This window comes from Spinacia oleracea, chromosome 3, assembly GCF_020520425.1.
Source record: "Spinacia oleracea cultivar Varoflay chromosome 3, BTI_SOV_V1, whole genome shotgun sequence".
Lineage (NCBI taxonomy): Eukaryota > Viridiplantae > Streptophyta > Magnoliopsida > Caryophyllales > Amaranthaceae > Spinacia > Spinacia oleracea.
The window spans coordinates 43,655,667-43,669,028 of NC_079489.1; the positions used below are offsets into that span (position 1 = coordinate 43,655,667).

The 13,362-nt window shown below is 31.6% G+C and overlaps 2 long non-coding RNA genes across 3 annotated transcripts; one reads left to right on the forward strand and one right to left on the reverse strand.

The window, feature by feature from the left end:
• Positions 1 to 4,105: 4,105 nt before the first annotated feature.
• Positions 4,106 to 6,451, forward strand: LOC110786720 (uncharacterized). Its single transcript, XR_002532928.2, has 3 exons — positions 4,106 to 4,469; positions 4,895 to 5,979; positions 6,115 to 6,451. It is a non-coding gene; the product is annotated as an uncharacterized lncRNA (long non-coding RNA).
• Positions 6,452 to 9,683: 3,232 nt separating this feature from the next.
• Positions 9,684 to 11,456, reverse strand: LOC110786713 (uncharacterized). Of its 2 annotated transcripts, XR_002532920.2 has the most exons (3): positions 11,174 to 11,456; positions 10,959 to 11,033; positions 9,684 to 10,039 (listed from the first exon to the last, which is right to left on the reverse strand). It is a non-coding gene; the product is annotated as an uncharacterized lncRNA (long non-coding RNA). The 2 variants fall into 2 exon arrangements; XR_008929347.1 differs by lacking the exon at positions 9,684 to 10,039 and having other exon boundaries at positions 10,694 to 11,033.
• Positions 11,457 to 13,362: the final 1,906 nt, after the last annotated feature.

The window sequence follows — 13,362 nt, forward strand, 5'->3', positions numbered from 1 at the left end:
ATTGGTATTAAAAATGTAAAATCAAATCACCATCATCACCATCATCACCATCATCACAACTTTCGTAAGAAACTACTGTAGTTAAGTTTGGTAACTCCACCTCCCAAATTCTCATTATTATCCTCTGATATACATTAAAAAAAATTGAGAAAATACCTTCACTGGAAAATTTAAATATCAATTAATCAAATTAATTAAACATTAAAAAATGACAACCAAATACAAAACATCATCAATCAACCAAAATGTGAAAGACACGCACAGTACTTCTTGTTGATGTATGGTGGTTCATTCTTATTTCATGAGTCGTCACTAATTAGTTAAAATGCATGCATAAAAGTGGTCTAACCGTTAGACCGTCTTTACTAAAAGTTTGTATTTATGTAATGAGACGTTTTGTTGTCTTTAATGCAGTTGTATAGCTAAGTTTCTATGAATGTATTGTGTTCCTAAAATGCCACCGACATCACAAAGTAGTACACCCGACTAGGAGTAACATTATCTTACTTATTTGAAAAAATGAGTAAATTTATTTTGCTCATTTGCATAAATGAGTACATTTATTTTTCTCAGTTGTATAAATGAGTAAATTTATTCTGCTCATTTGCACAAATGAGTAAATTTATTTTGCTCATTTACCCAAATGAGCAAACTTTTTTACTTTTTAAACAAAGAGTTGCATCAAACCTATATCTTTGTGCGATTATTGTGCAATCGCACAAAGCTCTACCAATTGAGCTAATAGGCATTACTAATACTTGAAGGAAAAAAAAAAAAAAAAACCGAAACGAATAGTCATTTGACCGATTCCTATTCCTGCGTTCCTTTTGTCATCAAGATTATATCCAAACAATAGTCATTTGAGACTTTGAGTAATATGAGATGTTAAATTTTAAAATCGAAACTATAATATTCGCTCATTTAGACACGATGAGCAAAAGTTTAAAATTGAACTTTAATATTTGCTCATTTTAAAAACAATGAGAAAATGTTTATAATCCGAACTTTAATATTTGCTCATTTAACAGAATGAGCAAAAATTTAAAATCGAAACTATAATATTTGCTCATTTAGAAACAATGAGCAAAAGTTTAAAGTTCTGATTTTAATATTTGCTCATTTAGACACAATGAGCAAAACTTTTAAACCAGAACTTTAATATTTGCTCATTTAGACACAATGAGAAAATTTTTAAAATCCGAACTTTAATATTTGCTCATTTAGACACAATGAGAAAAAGTTTAAAGTTCGGATTTTAATATTTGCTCATTTAGACACAATGAGCAAATGTTTAAAATCTGAACTTTAGTATTTTCTCATTTAGACACAATGGGCAAAAATTTAAAATCGAAACTATAATATTTGCTCATTTAGACACAATGAGCAAAACTTTAAAGTTCGGATTTTAATATTTGCTCATTTAGACACAATGAGCAAATGTTTAAAATCCGAACTTTAATACTTGCTCATTTAGACACAATGAGCAAAATTTTAAAATTGAAACTATAATATTTGCTCATTTAGACACAATGAGCAAAATTTTAAAATTGAAATTATGATATTTTCTCATTTAAACACAATGAGCAAAAATTTAAAGTTTGGATTTTAATATTGGAAAATTTGCCAAAAAGGACCTTTTATAACTCAAATTTTGTGAGAAAGGACCTTATATAACTTTTTTTGTGAAAACACACCTTAAAGTAATTTTTTTTGCGAGAAAGGACCTAAGGAATGTTTCCGGCATTGACTGAGCTTTTCCGGCCATTAACTTGCACGTGAGCAGCACGTGTGGCTTACGTTGGCTAAAGACAATGATTTTCCTGACTCTTGAATTTTCAAACTTGATTTTATTTCGGTTTTTCTTTTCAACTTTAGGTTTTAAAGCTTAGAATTTTGGAGGAAAATTGGGTGTGATTAGCAAAATAATGCCACACGTGCTTCTCACGTGCAAGTCAATGGCCGGAAAAAACTCAGTCAATGCCGGAAATTTACTCTTGGTTGTCTTTCGCAAAAAAAATTACATTAATGTGTGATTTCACAAAAAAAAAATTATATAAGGTCCTTTCTCGCAAAAAAATTTACATTAAGGTGTTATTTCACAAAAAAAAATATATAAGGTCCTTTCTCGCAAAATTTGGATTATAAAAGGTCCTTTTTAACAAATTTGCCTTTAATATTTGCTCATTTAGACACAATGAGCAAAACTTTAAAATCCGAACTTTAATATTTGCTCATTTAGACACAATGAGCAAACGTTTAAAATAAGAACTTTATTTGGATACTCTGTTAGTCGTTGACGTAGATTTGCTCATTTAATTTTTTTGCTCATTTAATTAATTTATTTATTTTGCTCATTTGTATTTTTTTTCTCATTTGTACGTTTTTTTTTTTTGCTTATTTAAATTTTTGCTCATTTAAACACAATGAGCAAAACTTTAAAGTTCGGATTTTAATATTTGTTCATTTAGACACAATGAGCAAAAATTTGCTCATTTAGAAACAATGAGCAAAAAATTAAAATCGAAACTATGATATTTGCTCATTTAGACACAATGAGCAAAAATTTAAAATCGAAATTATAATATTTGCTCATTTAGACACAATGAGCAAAAATTTAATATTCGGATTTTAATATTTGCTCATTTAGACACAATGAGCAAAACTTTAAAATCCGAACGTTAATATTTTCTCATTTAGAGACAATGAGCAAAAATATCAAAATCAAAACTATAATATTTGCTCATTTAGAACCAATGAGCAAAAATTATAGTTTCGATTTTAAATTTTTACTCATTTAGACATAATGAGCAAACGTTTAAAATAAGAACTTTATTTGGATACTCTGTTAGTTGTTGACGTAGATTTGCTCATTTAATTTTTTTTTTGCTCATTTTATTTATTTATTTATTTATTTATTTCCCTCATTTGTACGTTTTTTTTCTTATTTGCACAAAGTGAGTAAATTTTCCCAAACTTTTGCTTCTCACCCCTCTTCATTTTTATCCTGCTTCCTACTAATCATCATAAACAAAAATAGAATCATGTTAATTCATCCCAATGAAATCCAATCCTATCTCTTGTGTAGCCTTCGTCCAACAATATGCAAATGAAATTAATTACTCTTTTTCTCTCTCTATCTTTAATTATTTTTTATTCTCCCTCCTCTTCCATTCTTCTCTGCCCAAGAAACCAAAATTTTCGGTAAAGACTAAAGAATCAATCCTCCATCAAAGTTGGTGCTTTCTATTTTGTTAAAGAAATTCAAGATTGAGTTTTCGGATGAACCAATTTTGTAATTTTGTTGGGGTTTTTTCCCAGTGTATGAACCTTGAATTTTTATGGGTTATTAGCCAATTTTGATTTATGGGATGTTAGTTCGAGTGTAAAAAGAACAGGGGAAAAAATGGAAGAAATTAAATTGGAAAAGAAAATGTCTTGAAAAAGCAGAGGATTTGATTCAGCTCCAAAGAGCTTAATTTCTCAAATTTTAAAATTATTTGATCAACTTTTGTGTTTTGGGTATCGGATTAGGGTCGAATTGATGGTATGCTCTTTGGATTCGTTGCCATCCCCTCCGGCCACCTCTTTATTCATCGTCAATCTATGCACATTATCTCCGAAAAATCGGTTCACCATGAAAAATTGTAGCTTCGACAATGATTCATGAATTTCTTCGGTTATCTTTGATCTTCAGATGAGCAATCGAGGAGAAAAAATTGATAGTCTTCTTAATTGAGTATGGAGGAGAGAGAAAAAATAGATGGGGTTTATTTGGGTGAAATATGGAGGAGAGAGAAAAGATGGGTATGCTTTTATTTGGCTGCTCAATTAATTGACTTTCTCAGTGCTTGTAATTTGCTACGAAATTACTCCGTATGAAGTTAATGAACCACATAACTGGAGCCGTTAGATAAAATTATTTGGAGGCTTAGGATCTCTTCTCATCCTTCTCATTTTAAGGATCTTCTCATTAGAGGGGGACCCTATATATATATATATATATATATATATATAGGGTTGGTTCCGGTGAGAACACCTCTATTTATGAGAATAAATTATGTATATGAGAACAAATCTTGAGCATTGATAAAAATACATCTCACGGTTCAGATTATTCGAGTTTTATTAGCACAACTCGGTTCGTTTTCCACTTTCTCCCCATCATTTCACGACATTCTCTCTCCTCCAACGAAGCTTCTTCTTCTTCTGAGCTTCTTCTTCTTCTTCTGAGCTTCTTCCTCCATTGAAACTTCTTCCTCCGAGCTTCTTCCAAGCTTATTTCGAGCTCCTTACTCCATTGAAGCTCGTTCTGAGCCCAATCTTTTTTGTTTCTCCTTCAATTGCTCATTTGGAAAACCCTAAATCAAGTTTTAGAGAGAGATTGAGTTTGTAAATGTACCAATGGATCGCTAAGGTTAAAGAAGGGTAGCATTTATCGGAAAGATGAGCTTTAGCTTCTCTACAAATCGGTATGTTTCTCTTTCTTCACTTTTGTGTATGTAAGGGTAGATTTTCGCTTCTTTTGAATAGAAATTAGGTTCCTTAATCTTTCCAGTTTTTACTTTTGTAATTGATTAATTGTATATGTTCTTCCGTGAATTGGAAATTTGGAGAAATGATTTGGTTATGTAATTTGTATTTAAGGAGAAATGCTTGGTACAATTTTATGGGTTACCTGTATTGAAGATTTGTTTCTATTGAGTCCTTGAAATTACTAACTTATATTTGGATTAGTTTTGCTGCTGAATCCATTAGTAATCGCTAAAGAACGCCTTGTAGAGTATGAATATGGATTGTAGGTTCATGGATTACTGATATTAAGCCATTTGTTTGTTGCAACAACATCTGTTAAGAATATGAAGCAACTATTATATTTCCTTTTCCCATGGTGCAGGGTTATGATTGTTTAGGATACATTAAATATTTTGATTCCCATTTTGCAAACATTACTGGAGGTGTTGAAATAATCAAAAATTGCGTTTGTCTACACGAGGAAGACCATGGAATGCTATGGAAGCACCAAAACTGGCGAACAGGGTTAGCCGAAGTGAAAAGTTCAAGTAGGCTTACTGTTTCATTCATATGCACAGTGGCCAATTAAGAGTACGGATTCTACTAGCACTTTTACCAGGCAAGTTTTTTTTGGCCTAGTTTCTACACTCGGTTTATTTGGTGATCATTTGTTTGACAAGAAAGATTCAGAAGATGTGGCAGTACCAAGGTTTGAATTGTGTGGTTGATTTAAGTGCAACCATTAGAACCCTAAAATTTTTGGTAGGTAAGTAGAAAGAATAATGAAGCTAACAGTTTTTTGTACTTCCCAGATACCTATCTTTCCTAAAAAGTTTTATTTCTTGGGGAGTTACCTTCTTAATTCAAACCAAGGAAACAATCCGTTGAGTTAATAGATGAAAACTGAAACTCGTGTGTGCTTTTTATGCTTGGACTTAAAAGTATGGTTGTCTTATAGGATGACAAGATTGAGGCTGAGGTTAGACTTGTTGCGATTTATTACCATATAAGAATAATGTTGCGTGGGACTTTTCTCATTCCCACTTTTCCCAACTCATTTTCTTTTGTATTCTCACTCGGACTTACAACAAGACTTACTAGGATTCTCACCATAGGAGCCCTTCTACCTGGTGAAGTCCGAAAATATGGTACTACAATTGCTCCTGGGTTGTATGCACCAGTACATTTCATGTATAGTTCAGGTACTTCAGATCAAGTAATCAATCAGTATGGGTCAGTGCGCTTAAGTTTGCTTGGAAGTTGGAAGCAATCGAGTTTGCTCCTATATCTGATTTCTCCTTGGTTTAAGATGCCTTTATTTTTAGTTATTGCTATTCAAATATCTTACCGGTAGATCAAGAACTGATTTCTCCTATGCCTTTGTTTTTAGTTATTTCTATTCAGATATCTTACTGGTAGATCAAGAACTAGATAACGTTGAAGCTAATTTTCCCCTTCAAGTGAATTGTGAGTTTTTTTTATATTTATTTTAAGCTTGTTATTGTGGCAATATTGTTGGAATTGTCAATAAGTGTTCGAACACCTGTCGTTAAGTATTCTGAAACATATACTCACTTTGGTTGAATTTGAACAAATCTGCAGGTTTCACGAACTGTTGTTTGGAACTCTGATAGGTGTGTGTTTGGTGCATAACTACTTTAAACTGCTGGAAGGGACAGAAGCATCCTCAATGACGAGAACTTTTTATTCTTTTTATTTTCTACCTCCTTGTTATAATGTTGTTTCGTCTACCTAATTGGAGGGGCAATTGAAGTCTGATTTGATTTATACAAACATCTTAAAGCTACCAATTGTGTAATCACGGAATTGTGGAAGCATTTGTGAAGTGTAGACCTTCTATTTTCATGCTTCTCTTTTACTACATGCAATTGAATAATAAATCTAAGAAAGTAATAAATGTGTTTAACTACTTGATCAATTTTGAGCTTACATGACTATGAATGGTTATTTGACCTTGCTTTTAATATTACTTTACAAGTAAAGTTAATAAATTGAATAAGAAAAAGTGTAGTACGTACTCACAGGAGTAGGGATTGGTGTTGACTTCATAGTTGGAGGAAAGATAGTCACAGGATTGTGTAATGTACCTTATAGGTTAATATGATATACCTTATAGATCTCTGTAATGTACTATATATGTTTGTGACATGTACCTTATAGGTTCATACAATGTACCTTATAGGTTTGTGTCATGTACATTATAGGTCTCTATCATGTACTCCCTCCGTCCCGGAATACATTATAGGGAGTACCTTATATGTTTGTGTAATGTACCTTATAGGTTAATGCAATGTACGTTATGTCGTTATAGCTTTGGGTTTGTACTACATAGGTTCATACATTGTACCTTATAGCTTTGTGTCATGTACCTTATATGTTAGTGACATGTATATTATATGTTCATAAAATGTACCTTATAACTCGTGACTTGTACTTTATAGGTTTATGCAATGTACCTTATAGGTTAATACGATACACTTCCTCTGTTCTTTTTTAAATGGCACAATTATTTAGGTACGTTTGCCAATGCACGATTTCAAACATTAATATTTTCAATTATGGATAATAAAAAATTATAAAAAGTTGATATTTGAAAAATATTTATTGAGACGAATCTAATAAAATCCCACACGACTATATTTTTTTCTTAAGTATAAATCACAAAAATAAGTCAAAAGAGTTTGTGTGAATAGTGTCCAAAAACTCAATTGTGTCATGTAAATAAGAACAGAGGAAATATTTTATAGGTTTGTAACTTGTACTTTATAGGTTCATACAATGTACCTTATCGATTAATACAATTTACTTTATGCTATCATGTGACGTACATTATAGAGCAAGTAAAAAAAAAAAAGACCAAACCCAAGAATGGAGCATGTAGATTAATTATGATACCTATTGTTATAAATTAACATTTTTAAAAATATCACGTGAACACCAATTTTGAATTTTTATAAAATAAATATATTTCGGATTTTTCGGTTAACGCTTTGATCGTGCGGGGTTCCGGCCCGTTAGGGCACTTCATTTTACTTAAAATTTTTGATTGCGGAATGTACCTTATGGGGTTGTATGATGTACCTTGTAGTTCTCTATAATGTACCTTATATGTTTGCGCAATGTACCTTATAGGTTCATTCAATGTACCTTATAACTTTGTGCCATGTACCCTATACGTCTCTGTAATGTACTTTATATGTTTGGGTCATGTACCTTATAGGTATCTATAATGCACCTTATATCTTTTTGACTTGTACTTTATAGGTTCATGAAATGTACCTTATAGGTTAGTACGATGTACCTTATAGTTTCATGAAATGTACCTTATAACTATTTGACTTGTACTTTATAGGTTCATGAAATGAACCTTGTAGGTTAATACGATGTACCTTATAGTTTCATGAAATGTACCTTATACTTTATAGGTTCATGAAATAGTACTCGATTAGATCCCGTGCATGCACGGTATAATAAAACTATTTGACTAATTTGTACTAACATATTTATCTCCCTAAAGAAATTGTTTAACTAATGTTGAACATACTCATTTAATCATCTAATACGGAGTATGTAATTTTCTCCTATTACGTATACATATTTTATATGATTGATATACTAATTTGACTAAAATATTGAATAAATATATATATTATTTTATTATTAATATAACGATATGAATAAAATATCACTAAAAATCATTTTTCGAAAACTACTATTACGTGGCATATATATATATATATATATATATATATATATATATATATATATATATATATATTTCTTCATGCATAATAAAAGTAAGTAAAAAAGGATAGAAAATAATAATTAAAATATGAATAGAGCTTTTTTTAGGAAAATATTTTTTGCAGAAAATTTTGCACCAGTAAGTGACGTGTGTCACTCTTGGTGTGTCCTTTTAGTATAAAGTAATAGATGATGTACCTTATATATCTCTATAATGTACCTTATATGTTTGTGTCATGTATCTTATAGGTTCATACAATGTACCTTCTAGATTTATGTCATGTACCCTATAGGTTTCTATAATGTACCTTATATGTTTGTGCCATGTACCTTGTAGGTCACTATAATGTACCATATAGCTTTTTTACTTGTACTTTATAGGTTCATACAATGTACCATATATGTTCGTAACTTGTACTTTATAGGTTCATACAATGTACCTTATCGAATATTACAATGTACTTTATGGTATTGTGTGACGTACTAAATAGATCAAGTCAAACAAAAAAAACTCAAACCCAAGGATGGACCATATAGATTAATTACGATATCTTTTGGCTATAAAATTACGGAGTAACATTTTAAAAAATATCAAGTCAACAACAATTTTAAAAAATGTTTTAATTTGTTGAAATAAATATGTTTTAGGTTTTTCGGTTAAACGTTTTGATCATACGTGGTTCCCGCCCGTTAGGGCACTTAATTTTACTTAAAGAAATTGATTGTGGAATGTACCTTATGGGTTAGTATGATGTACCTTGTAGTTCTCGATAATGTACCTTATATGTTTGCGCCATGTAGCTTGTAAGTTCATACCATGTACCTTATAACTTTGTGTCATGTACCCTATAGGTCTCTATAATGTACCTTATATATTTGTGTCATGTACCTTATAGGTCTATATACTGTACCTTATAGGTTTTTGACTTGTACTTTATGGTTAATGCAATGTACCTTATAGGTTGATACAATTTACCTTAAAGGTTTGTGACTTGTAATTTATAAGTTCATACAATGTACTTTATCGATTATTACGATGTACTTTTAATATCGTGTGACGTACATTATAGATCAAGTCAAACCAAAAGAGACCGAGTAAATATAAATGATTAATTTTTTATATAATTATTTTTTATTGGCTTTCCTTTATATATAAATATAAATAACTATTTTTACAAATAAAATTTTAAATTTTAAATTAAAAAGATCATGTCAAGCAATGATTTTTATAAATGTACGAGTTTTCGCCGAGCCTGAACGACCAACATAAGGCTTGACAACACAATCAACATCCTCATACTTGCTAGCTACAGAGTCAACCCACAATCAAACAGAACAACACCCAGAAGTAAGATCAGTGCAGAACAGTGGGAAAAAAGGAGAAATAATGACAGTATGCATAAATGTAGTAGATAAAAATAACAGCCGATCATAATAGTAGGAGATCAAAATACATGACAACATAAAAGTAGCAGCTCATAGTATTCATGAGTGTTATATTGTATTTGAAACAAGGCAGGAAACTGATGATGCTGACAATATTCAAGAGAGGAAAGGAAAACAACTAATGCAATTTTGTTTTTAAAATGCCAAATTGGATACTCGTAAAATCTCTAGTACTCCTCTATATTGAACTTAGCATTAGGGGATCCTTCCATAATCTTCCTCGTTCTTGAAAATGCCTCATACAAAATCATCATTCCAGATTCCAAACTTAATTCATTACACATTTTTGCAACTTCTTTGTACACCAAATAACAATCTGGAAAGAGCGAGGCAATCATTAACTCATTTGAATTTTCAGCAACATTTAGCTAAATTCAAATATCGTTACTAATAACTCAAGTGCTCTCCATATTCACCAAAACAAGACAATAGCATACACGAAGTATATAGTCTAAAAAATCCACTCAAATATTGAGAATTATCCTTTCAAATCCCCCATTTACAGGATCGACACATCCCTACACATCTAAGAACAAAACCAAACAGAATCAAAACGCGGACAAGTTCTTTGAGTCTTTCACAGTGTCCCAATAGGCCAATACAGTTCATTTCAAAGAATCATGCTCAATTTTCCGATACACTTCGACACCTGACATAAAGCTCCTAAGGTGTTGTCATGACTGCTGGGATTTTCATAAAATGTCCCAAACATATGAACATAATGTAGTTGAAATCATACATTTCACGAGCCTTAGCAACCCTCATTAACCCAATTATGGGAAAATCACATGCAACACATGGATGAATCTAATTAATGATAGAATAAATCAGATACCTAAAATGTCCATAAACCCAACTACTTGATCTTCATAAAAAACAGAAAATGAGTAACACCTTAAATATACTATGAGCAGGGGAAGATTAAAACAACCGTAAAAATTACTACACTTAGATGATCAATGACACAAAATTAATCACACAACCAAATAAATTACACAAATTATCAGAACTCTCCAAAATTAGAAAGAAGAACAACCAACAAATTAAACCTCAAACACCAGTTTCCAAAAATGGAAGGCATTACATCATACAACAACTGGAATTTTAGGGGTAAGAAAGTACCCAACAAAGTGACAAACTTAGACGACAATGTAAAACTAGACGTAGTCTTCTTCAGTAAATTTAGAAAAAAATCAACCAAAAAAAATGAAATTAGATTGGAGAATAAGTTTCACCAAAATTTCCGGGATCGGGAGATTATAAATACGAGAATTTTGTTTTCTTTTGTGCTCCTCTTCGCCAATACAATTCTGGGATTAATGTCGACAATGCATATAAAAAATTAGAGATTTTTGAACACATAAAATAAAACCCAATATTGCTTATTACAAATAAAATCAAACAATTGAAATACGAAATTGATAATCAAGTGCAATAAAGGAAATGGTACCTGTTGATTGAGTCGAAATTCAGGAAGAACGATTGTGAAATTTATTGATGAAGAAATCATGTGAATTGGATGAAAATCCATGTGAATTGGATTTAACCGCGGTGATCGAGAAAGAGAGTAGCAGACCGAATTGAAGAAAGAGAAAGAGAAGATTTCAGTGTCGAGTGTCGACTGTGATTTTGTTTATTTGATGTAATTACAATTTGATATTACTGTTGCAGGCATTGGATCGTGCGTCTTCCATGGTCAGGATTTGTTCTCACATAGGATTTGTTCTCACATTAAAAACTGTTCTCACGTGATATATATATATATATATATATATATATATATATATATATATATATATATATATATATATATATATATATATATATATATATATATATATATATATATATATATATATATATATATATATATATATATATATATATATAAAGGCTCCCGTAAGAATACTTTACTCGGTAAGAACACTTTCTTACAATAAAAACACTTTTTGATAATGGCATTTTCGTAATTATTATGAATAAATATCTCAAATTTTTTTATTCTTTCACATTTTTTTCATTATGTCTGAGAGAGAGGGGGGAATCCGAAATAATTTTTAAAAAAATAGCGTGAAAGAATTTAAATAAGGGGTATTTGTTAATAATAATTACGAAAATGACATTACCAGATAGTGTTCTTACCGTAAGAAGTGTTCTTACCGAGTAAAGTGTTCTTACGAGAGCATTTCTCTCTCTTAGAAGGAGAGGAAGGCTCACATGAGAAGTACTCTTACGGTGAGAAACGTGAGAAGCAATAAGGACCGTTAGATTAATAAGATAAACGGCCACCGGTTATACTCTTCGTAACTTTTTATTGCTGACTTTAATAAGTCATTCACTCCTTCCTCCTCCCATCGATTCAACCCAAAAAATACAGACCCGCAACAATTTTTTTCTCTCTCCTCCTTTTCTCTACCCCTCTCCATTGTCAACCAAGTTGATGCGCGCTGCTGGAGCTCAACAATTGCGGCTAACTTTTCCCAATTCTCTCACATCCCATAAGATCGATTATGCATCAATTTATCGACTTCAGTTACTATTTTACCGAGTTCAAGCTTGAGGTTATTGCTTTTGGATTTCTGCGTCAATTACTATTTTACCGTCTACCGACTTCAAGCTTGAGGTTGACCCCATTGTTAAAAATCTGCAATGTGTGAAGATATAATATGATGTATCTATAAACTTTTTAGGATGTATTTGTAATATAAGTATGATGTATGTGCAAAGTTATGTGTACTAAGATAATAAGATGACTAGTGTATTATACTATAAATGTGTTAATGACAATGGAGGACTACGGGTTCCCTGGTTTAGAGCACCATTGATGCATCTCGATCTAGTACATCATTGATTTATCTATAGAACACTTATGTTGTATCTCTTATACTGATATGATAACAAACTTTTGTATAAGGCGGTTTTTCCTGTGAGACCACCTTATACTGGGTTCTGTTCGCGGGTCAAATACAACCCATTTGCTCGCGGGTCGCAAATATCCGGATCTTATTAAAACATTGGTTTTCTGTTCTTTCTCCTCATTTTCATTTTCAAATCACACTCTTCACATTTAAGAGAGAGAAAGTGACGGTTCTTCATCTTTTCGCGCCGATCTTTCTTCTTCCAAATTACACTTCGCTTCTGGTCGTTTTTTGGTTCAATTCTGCTATTTGTTCTTCTGAAATTGGCTCAACCTCCGTTATTGTCCTTCGTCTCTTCGATTTTGTAAGTGTTTCCTTCAATTTAACTTTCAAACTTGCAAAAGAGTGAAGTATATATTGCTGGAGTTTCAGATGGGGTTGCAGATCAGATTGTGCAGACTTTGGGTATTTCTAGAGGAACTTTTCCTTTTAGATACTTAGGGGTTCCACTAACAACCAGGAAACTTAGTTTAACCCCTAACAACCAGGAAACTTAGTTTCACTTATTGTAAGCCTTTGATTGAGAAGACAGTGGCTAGAGTGAAAAGTTGGGCTGCTAAGTTGCTTACTTATGCTGGTAGGCTTCAGCTGGTCAAGTCTGTTCTTTTTGGCATTCAGTTGTACTGGTGTCAGATTTTTATAATGCCAAAAAAGGTCATGAAAGAAATTCAAAGAATCTGCAGGAACTTCTTATGGTCTAGGTCTGATGCAGAATCAAAGA